We start from the raw sequence: 10,435 nt of genomic DNA on the forward strand, positions 1-10,435 counted from the left end.
ATCCTTTTAATTGATTTAATCATAGTACATTCTGGGTTGAGGAAAACATACTTCTACATCAGATTAAAAACATTCTCTCCTTTGCTACACAGTATAACACAGGATTTTGGTCTACGATAAATATTAGAGTGACGATGGACTCAGTAAAAACAAGATCCTACCTAACTTGAATAAGATCTAAAAGCAGTTATATCCTTTTTGAGAAAATGAAACAAGCTCTCAATCCCTACATCAAATAGAGTCAATTGCCAACATGTAAAAACACATGCTATAGCTCTGTACCTTCACTTTGCTTTTAGTTGCTCTTTTGCCTATTTAGCTAGCCTTCTAGCTAGAGTTCTAGGCTTCTAGCATGCCCACAACCCAGCCATTCTTACTACTGCAAATCTGCAATACATGAAACACAAACCCTTTGCTTTATCTATCTATTTGTTCGATTAAATTACCTTACACAAATCTGCAATACATGAAATCGAAGAAGAATTAAAGAGAGAAACACAAACCTATAAATGGAGTCGACTTGGTGGAGAGGTCGAGATGGAGAGGCGGATTGAAGGAAGGAAGGTTTTCACGCGACTAATCCCGACTATGGGAGATTTTGGCCTAATAGGATATGTAGAACGAGATGTTGGCTGTGCAGAATGAGACTTTGAAGTTAGAGGCAAAGTGAGTTTAGGTATCAATTTAGGTTTTAATCAAAATAACAAATTTGCCCGCGCTTCCTAAACCCTTAGTGGCGCTTCCATAACGCTTCCAAAACACATTTTTTTCGGAATCGCGCTTCCGAACGCTTCCAATGCGTTTCCGCTTCGCTTCCGCTTCGGAAACGGGAATCGCGAGTGGCCTGGCGCTTCCATGCTTCCTAGTGTATGGTTCTTAGAGAGTCAAAATCGAAATACTACCTTATTGACTTGGAATCAAAAAAACTGTGTTGAAGGTATGTATATCGTTAATCTCTTTGTTTTTCTTTTTATTAGAATTCAATGATGACTTAAGATCAGATAGAGCAGTGGTTAGGATTTTTATTATGCTACTTGACGATTTTAGGGTTTGAATTAGGGTTCTTCAAGAGTTAGATCGAGTATTTTAAATTTCTCACTATGGAATCATATATGCTTAATTTTTCGTCATGTTATGGGTTAGTGAAAACATTCTTTAAGCAATATTTGAATTTGTGAGATCAAATTTGATTACGCACTATGTTTCATGCTTACTTGCAAAGAGAAAACTCAAAATTTGAAACTCACTTGCATAGTTATGTTTGGCTTGCATCACAGTTTACTTTTGTTTAAGTACTTTTGTCTCATTTGGTTTGCATGCTTGACAACAATATTAATGTCTGTACAAATTTCTTACTGAGCAACTTGTCAATTTGTCAAATAACCTTCACCTCATGTATATACTTTAAGGACTATATGAATCTTCTTGTTGTTATGTTGGCAATTTGTCAGATATCATCACTCGATTATGTTATTCCATAAAGCATCATTGATAGACAATTAACATACAAGTGTATCTCTATTTCTTTCAGGAAAATGAGTCAGTTCATGATTATTCTGTACTATGGTGGAAAGTGGGTCAACTCTCAGTATACGGGTGATCAATTAAAATCAATGATAGTCTCGAAAAATGTTACATACCAAGAGCTTCTGAATGAGTTGTTTCATCGGAGTGGTATTAATCCAGAGCAGTACAAAATGAAAGTGCATTATCAATATAAGAGCAACGTAGGGGTGTGCAGCACAATGGAGATAGTTGACAACGAAGATGTAGCTAGCTGGATATGTGATAGCCTTGCAGTGCAACCTAACAAGATTCCCTTATATATTACTCTGGAATGCAGCTTATCAAGATTTGTAAGTGAAAGTAATCAAGGTATGAACTGTAGACTTGACCCACCGTTTCAATATGATGATGGTATCTCAACAATTTTCTCTACTAAACTTGCAGATCATATTCCGGTTGCATTGAGCTCCCCCTATGAGCCATTAGTAGCAAACTCTGGGTTGGATAATGGTGATGATAGAGAGGAAGATGAGCATTTGAATTCCAATTGGGATAATGAGAGTCCAATGGACGATGTCGAAATTGAAACCGAGCAACCTATGAATGTCGAGTCTGCTCCATCATCTTCTTATCATAACAAGAGAAGGCACATAGAAGACTATGAGAATGTTACAATTGTAGACACCAATGAAGATGTTTTGGTAGTAGGTCAATTATACCTGAGTAAAAAAGCCTTGAAACAACATTTGGGTATGGTTGCAATGAGAAAGAATTACGAGTTTAAAGTGAAATGATCTACTAGTGATTGGTTTGAAGGTGGGTGTGTGGATCCTAGTTGTAAGTGGCGTCTCCGTGCAACAAAGCTACAAGACTTGACCTATTTTGAAGTAAGGAGTTTTATAATGAACATTCTTGTTCATTGGATATTATCCATCGTGATCATTGACAAGCAAGCAACTCCCTGATTGGCCAATTTGTTAAGTCAAAATTCGAGGGAGGAACCTCGCGTGTATACAGACCTAGAGATATCATTGATGATGCACGTGTCCAACTTGGAGTTAATATGGGTTATAATAAAGCTTGGAGGGCAAGAGAAGCGGCACTTGAAATTGCAAGGGGATCACCAAAGGAATCATTTGCTATCCTTCCAAAATATTGTGCTATGTTGGAGCGTAAAAATCAAGGTACAATAACACACATATAAACTGATGAACAAAATCATTTTCTATACTTTTTCATGGCAATTGGAGCCTCACTTAGAGGATTTCGTGATTCTATGAGGCTTGTGATTACTATAGATGGCACATTTTTGAAAGGAAAGTACTTTGGAACTATGTTAGTGGCTGCATGCCGAGATGGAGAGAATCAAATATATCCTTTGGCATTTGGGGTAGTAGACTCAGAAAATGATGCATCATGGTCATGGTTTTTGACAAAATTGAAAGGGGCCATTGGAGATGTAGAGAATTTGGTCTTCATATCTGACCGACATGGAAGCATCGCCCAAGCCGTTGATTGTGTTTTTCCATAAGCGCATCATGGAGCACGCATCTTTCATATAGCTAACAACCTGCAAGCGAAGTTCGGCAAAAAAATGAAGATCCTTAAATTATATAACATAACGGCAAAGAAGTACCAAGTGTCTAAGTTCAATATATTGATGGAAGACATTCGAAAAATAAAAGATGGAGAAGTCTGTAAATACCTTGAAGACATTGGTTATCATAAGTGAGCACGAGCTCATTTTATGGGGCAGAGATACAACATGATGACATCCAACATAGCTGAATCTTTGAACTCAAAGTTCAAAGAATTATTGCTCTAGTAGATCACGTGAGAGAGGTGCTTCAACAATGATTTGTTGAACGATGTGATGCAGCAAGCTCTCTTAATACTCACTTAACCAAATGGGCAAAAGACAAAATGCGCAAAAACAACAACATTGGTTCACATATGCGGGTATTTTCTAATATTAATACTTGTTAGTACTATATTTTACTTTTATCTTCCCGTTTAAGAATCATGCTAACTTGGTGTTATTGTACATTGGTGTCTCTAATTGATCTATATGCATTTCAAGTACATGATCAAAGTCAGACATTTACGGTGGACCTAAATAACATGACTTGTACATGTCGAGAGTTTGATCTTGATCAGCTTCCTTGTGCCCATGCAATTGTTGCTCGTAGAACAAAAGGAATATCGATATATATAGCATGTGCTCCCAATTTTACACAGCTAATGCTCTTATGCTAGTGTATGCAGAGCCTATTTGGCCAGTTGGGAATAAAAGTGAGTGGGATGTGCTTGAAGATGTGCATAACAAAATTGTCTTACCACCAAAAAGACAAGTAGCAGCCTTAAGACGTAAGATGGTGCGAATTCCTTCTGTTGGTGAAGATGCAATTAGAAAAAAGTGTACAAGATGCGGTGGAGGAGGTCATAATCGTGCAACTTGCAAAAATCCAATTCCACTTAATTGATGAAATGTGATCAAATTAATCTTATGCTCAGATGATGAGACTTGAAATTCTATTTATGTATTGAAACTCCAGTACTCTGATTTCTTTTCCATATGATGTATTTTACTTCTTCATTAGGCTTGACATCATGAAGCTTAGCTAGTCTATGAAGTCTTATGAATTCCAATCATCTTTTTGATATGTTGTAGCAACACAGTCCATTATCATTCATCAATCGTCATATTAAATATTGTGAATTAAATGACATTAGGCTTGCAGAGGCTTCTTTTATTCAGTGCCTATCTCGTCGGTGTATTTTCTATAGTAAATCTATTACACCATTTCACCATAAAAGCTATAAAATAACCAACATACAGAACTTCCTCCCACGTCTCAGCTCGTAACAGTGATGCCAAGCGTATTTTTCTAGGCCTACTTTTCTCGATTTCAAATCTTCGCAAGTTCCATTTTGTGTCAGAATTTTAGACATAGGGAGGGTAGGCATCATATATTCATATTCTTCACTGCAAATGACTTGCAAATTGAAGAGAAGTCCGTACCCAACATGATATGGGTTTTTGATATTTTAATTGTTTTTAAGGGTATTGTAGTCTAATTTTCTCTAACTTTGGTTAGATTTCAATGAGTGAAAAAAAGTATGGTTAAATATCAATTCGGTGATAAATTATGGCTATTTCTCAAAATTTCTCTTTCTGCTGATTAGCAAGAGTAGCCATTCAAAGATAAGGGAGGGGAGTGAAGTAGACCTGCGGTATTTTATAGCGAGGGGTAGCTAGCTAGAACAACACCAGACGAGAAAGCTAAGGGGACTGATGAATAAGTGGGCCATTTTCAGATTTAGTTCTTAACTTCGAATTCTAACAACAGAATGAGCTATTCCAGTTATACATATGATCGAACTGAGCTTCCTGTTGAACCCTTCGTATCCAAACCGAAGTGTCGTCGACCCTCCTCAGTTGGTCATATTGAGTCGCTGCGGCGCTTTCCATTTTCTTGATGACTATGTGATAGTAGTGTTTCAACCTCCAAACTAATTATTCATGTGGATCGATAAGGATTTTTAGCTTGGTTATGAACTTATGATCGATGTGGGAATAGAAGTGCCTGTATGAGAGACGAACGCGCGCCCTTCTCTTTCATGAATCATGATAACAGTGGCTCAACGTAAATCCTCATGAAACTAATTCCAGCTCTGTAGTCAGGCTAATTACCAAATAATACCAACAGTTGGTTGGATCCATCAGACATGCATGTCGCTAAAGAAATCAAAATTTGCATTTACTTTCCTGAACTCCAAAATTGTTTTCCCCACTGAGTCGTGTAGCTACTGGAATTGCACACGATTAGTACAACATATATGATCATTCTTGTTCAAATATCTGTGAAATGCTGAGAGAAGATCAATGTATCTCTTCGAGCCGATAACGTTTTAGTATTACATCCCTCCCATTTATATTCGTATGATTATCATCGATTGATTTTCTTTACCAAAAAGAAGAACTTATATGCATATATAATACACGCATCATCATCAAGTACTTTTTTTTTGGGCTGAATGATCGAGGATAGGCGGATAATCGCCTATCACTCTGTTTTATTTATAGAAGAAAAAAATAACAAAGGAGGGAGACGAAAACCAAAACCTCCTAAAGTAAAACAGACTAGCTTAAACGAAATTGAGGCATACCTCTAATGTCATGATTATAAGACGATAATATAAAAGGTGGAGGCTCATCCCACCACACCAAACTAAAACAAGACGTACTTTGATTTGCCAGAGTATCAGCTATTTTATTCATTTTACGGAAAATATGAGTAGTTATAAAATTCATTTGAGAGATTTGGTATAAGTAATTCAACCATCAAACTCGAGGATGCCAAGGAACTTAAAGACTTACCTTGATTTACCAGAGCATCATCATCAAGTATTTCAACATAACGAATTAACGATGATAACATACTTTTTTGTAACAAAACCAACATTAAAAATGAACCAGCCCAGCCACAATGGACCAAGAGACTATACATTTGGGCTGAAAAGATGAGTATTCCCAACACTTGCATACAACCCCATGGGTCGGATTTGACCTATTTCCCACACCTCCTTTTAAAATCATTACAACAAACCCTTAAACAAATGAAACTCCAATAACAAGCTTCGATTTGAAGCAGATATAGCCATAACTTTCATAACTCCTTCGTAAATTACAAATTCTCCGCAGATTTATAAATTATTTGTACGTTTGTTTCCTTGATCACAAGTCCAAAAATATAGAAAACTAAAATGCTCAGAGTCATGCAAATTATAAGCAAGACAAATTAGACAGCATATCCAACGTTTACAAACTTTCCAGCATTTTAAAAGTTCACATGCCTGGATCTGAATGAAAGTCACATGCAAAATAAGAACCAGAAACTTACTCCCGTGGCCTAACCAAGCTGGTTTGGATAAAGTCCACTTCTTCATGCTACTTGAGCACAATGCCACAATGTATTATGTATACAGACCGAAGCTTCGTCTGTGCTCATATTCGACTCAATTGTAAGTCATTCAAACCATTTCTAACAACATATATCCTTCATCGCGGAAAATAATCAAACTTCACATAGTATACGATTTCTGGCTTATTCGAATAAGTAGATAAACAAGAATATTCAATTCATACATTATTAGAAGATACATAAGTAACATTTTGGTTGAGAAACTATTTCTTCTTTCCCAATAATAGAGCATTCGAATATATATATATATATATGGAGTGCAGAGACATGGGAAGAATCTATGCTTAAGTTTGGACTCAAGTTTGGAAGTGTTTTAGATTCCGGTAGGTAGCTCAGGCACAAGAAAGACGTGCATTCTTTTAAGGTTTTGTTGGTGGTCACACGACGATGCATGTTCTCCACGTGCAGGCTTTTCAAGCTCCTCAAGAGCCATCAAGGGAATCAGTTAACCCCATTGAAACTACCCACGTGCTTTGCACCTTCCACCTTCTCTGCCCTCTTTATTAGCTTGCAAACCCCCCGCTCCGGTACAACATTTTACATGTATCTTCGGCCTCCTTCAACTAGTTGTTGTGGACGATACTAGTTATTGTCAACGATCGAGGTCGAAGATGCAAGAAAGCAAAGCCGTTACTTCGCGAGTGTTAATTTGAGATGTGATCGACGTTGTAACACATTAGCAAAAAACGTTAGCGTCGGACATCAGTGTTTTTCACGTGCATCACAATTGCATGATGATTTTAGTGAATGGATTTACTGCGGCGGTCCACCACCTGTGATGGCGGTGGCTGATTATAAAGCTTCCTCGATGGCCGCTGGTGATGGGTTGCGATTGTCTGCGATGCATTTTGGCCTGTGGCTCACGGGGACCATGAAGAAGACCTATCGACGAAGGTTTCTTTTTTCTTGACTCCCTCTGACATTGTCCTAGATGCCCCACGGGCCTATAAACAACAAGAAAAAGACCAAAGTGCCCTTGGATGGCTAGCGGAAAACAAGGGTAGTGTGGGAATGTCCGTCGGTGGTTACGCATTACATTTCCCTTGTGCGCACGTCAGTCACTGTTTTGTAAAAGGCAAGAGGCGTTTCTCACGTGAGTGCTGCAAATTGAGGTTCGAACACCGACGCCGTTAGAGAAAACGGCGTGCTGCTACTGCTAGTTCAGAAATTTACAGCGTACATTTCCTAGTTTTCGTGTTAATCTACTATTTTTATTTTTCGAATACATCTATTCAGTTTTTTTCAAGAGGAATGAATAGTTAAAACGACTAATGGTAAAGCAGGAGATAACATTCGATGCAAGCCATTATATCTGGTCAAACAGGAGATAAATTCTGATACAAAAGGGAAAAAAAAAAAACTTAAGAGTCGATTCTTTTAGAACAGTAAGTAATCATTGATGTTCTTCAAGTACATTATGAATAAACATGTTCTACTCGAACTATATTTTGTCTATTATGAGCAAAACAATTGTAAAAAAAAAAAAAAACATTTGTGATAGGTAGACTCCTAGTACCCACAATCTATTAGTTCACCTCTCTTATGGTAAAATTAATTTCCGTCATCTGCGAAAATGTAACTATGAGAATATGAGATATTGAGATACATACCGATATGTACACAAAATCTAAAGCGGAAGAACTTGGCAATGTGACTGAAATGTACCCAATTTAGCAATGCTTTGTAGTTAGAACCCATCTGTACACAAAATCTAAGTGGCTCTGGCTCAATTTGGTAGAGCTTTCTGTCATTATTACGTGGCCATCGCAGCCTTGCAACTTGCAGAAAATGTCTATATTTCATCCTCACTCTTTTAGCTATATCTGATGTTTACACTCACCCACTCATTAAATATGGAAACAACAACCAAAAACAAAACCCACCAAATCGGTAAGAAGATAAGAATTGAAAAAAAGTAAAAAAATAAAATTAAAATCACAGTTTTGGAACTAGCAAGATGAAAACAAATTAAGGAAACGAGAAATTTGTGCTTGAGGCAATATAGCTGTATGGTCTCTATCCATCGCAGTGCCAAACTTTTTGAATTTTTCTCCTCGAAGAAAACAAAGCAATACAAAGCACTTGTCATTAGAAATTTAGAATGAGTCTCCACGCGAAATACGTTACAATCAAATAAAAATTTAAGATGTTGAAGATTACTGATATATATATCATAGGTCTTTAAAAATTATAAAGAGAACTCGTTCACATATATTTTATAAAGAAGTGAACTCGTCACAAACTGCTTAATTCAAGTTAGGGTCATTCAATCGTTGAGAGTCAAATGTGAACAAACAAGTATTTCTTTACAATGCTTCAAGTGCTTTCAACTTAAAAAAGATCTAAGACATATTAGTGATTGTACGTTTTTTGGAAACCCATAAGTGTTTTTAGATTAATAGAAGAATTTAGTTACAATGAACAAAATTTATTGTGTTGGGAACATGTTAGAACACTTTATCTCCTTAAAGCAACTTTTGCAGACTCTCTATTTTAACTTTTATCTATTCCAAAAAGTGTGTTTTTATCTATTTCAGAGAGTGTGTTTAGTTTTTTTTTTATATTTTCGGAGCTCTAAGAGCATCTTTAACAGACTCTCTACTTTGACTCCTTAGCTATTTTAAAGAGCGTGTTTAGCTTTTTTAGATGTTTTAGGAGCTCTAGCAGACTAGTCAAACTTGAGCTATTATAACTTTTAGCTATCTCACTAGCTATATTTGGTTAGCGAGATAACTCAAATGAGGCTAGCTATAATTTATTACATTTCTTTTAAGATATTTTAGGTGATATATAAATACATTTAAACTATTTAATCTTTATTTGAACAATAATATTAATGTGATGCTAGCTAAAATAGAGAGCATTGATGTATACACATTTCTAAAGTGGTTAGCCAAAATAACATTTTAGCTAATTTGATGAAAATTTAACTCAAATATAGCTAGCATTGCTAAAAATGCTCTAACAAACTAACTCAAATATAGCTAGCATTGCTAAAGATGCTCTAACAGACTAGCCAAAGCTTAGCTATTATGACTTTTAGCTAGCTATCTCGTTAGCTAAGTATAGAGAGCGAGATGACTCAGATGAGGCAAATTATAATTTAATACATTCATTGTAAGATATTTTACTCGGTATATAAATATATTTAAACTATTTAATCTTTATTTGAAGAATAATATTGATGTAATGCTAGCTAAAATAGAGAGCATTGATGCAGCCACATTTCTACAGTGGCTAGCTAAAATGACATTTTAGCTAATTTGACTACAATTTAACTCAAAAATGGCTAGCATTGCTAAAGATGTTCTTACTCATGGAGAACATGCATAGTGAGATTTAACTCTAATCAGAGTCTGTGGGGATTTAAACCTAGACAATTAAGTGGATTCAGAATTCTAAACAATTAATATTACACTTAATTGGCTTATATATATTTTTTCAACCTTAATGAAAAACACGATCATATAATGTGATTCAATGCATAGTTTGAGCATTTCACATGAGTCGAGAGATTAGCTTATGGGCTTGAGAAACATTAAGGTACCTTGATGGTGCATTTCATAAATTGGAAGAGCTTCTAATGAGGACCATATATAAAAGAATAAGTGAGAACTTTCAAATGAACGGTTAGAAAACATGCACATTGAAATTTGAAATTATCAATTAATTAAAGTTTAAAATACTTATCCAACCATTCAACTGAAAGTCCTCACATTGTTCTCATTATATGATCCTCATTACAAGCTCTCTCTCATAAATTAGACAAACTGTTTAACAAATTTGATTCACCTTATTTGATAATTTGCTTCACCTTATCATGTCATATTTGCATGTTTTTTTTTGTTTTTACTTGAATTCTCACGAGACTATTGTCATTATAAATAAGATCGGGACGCGAGAATAATGTGTTGGGAAGAGTTACTCTTTTTTGTTGCCATAAA

This window comes from Fragaria vesca, linkage group LG7 (genome assembly GCF_000184155.1).
Source record: "Fragaria vesca subsp. vesca linkage group LG7, FraVesHawaii_1.0, whole genome shotgun sequence".
In the NCBI taxonomy this organism is placed as follows: domain Eukaryota; kingdom Viridiplantae; phylum Streptophyta; class Magnoliopsida; order Rosales; family Rosaceae; genus Fragaria; species Fragaria vesca.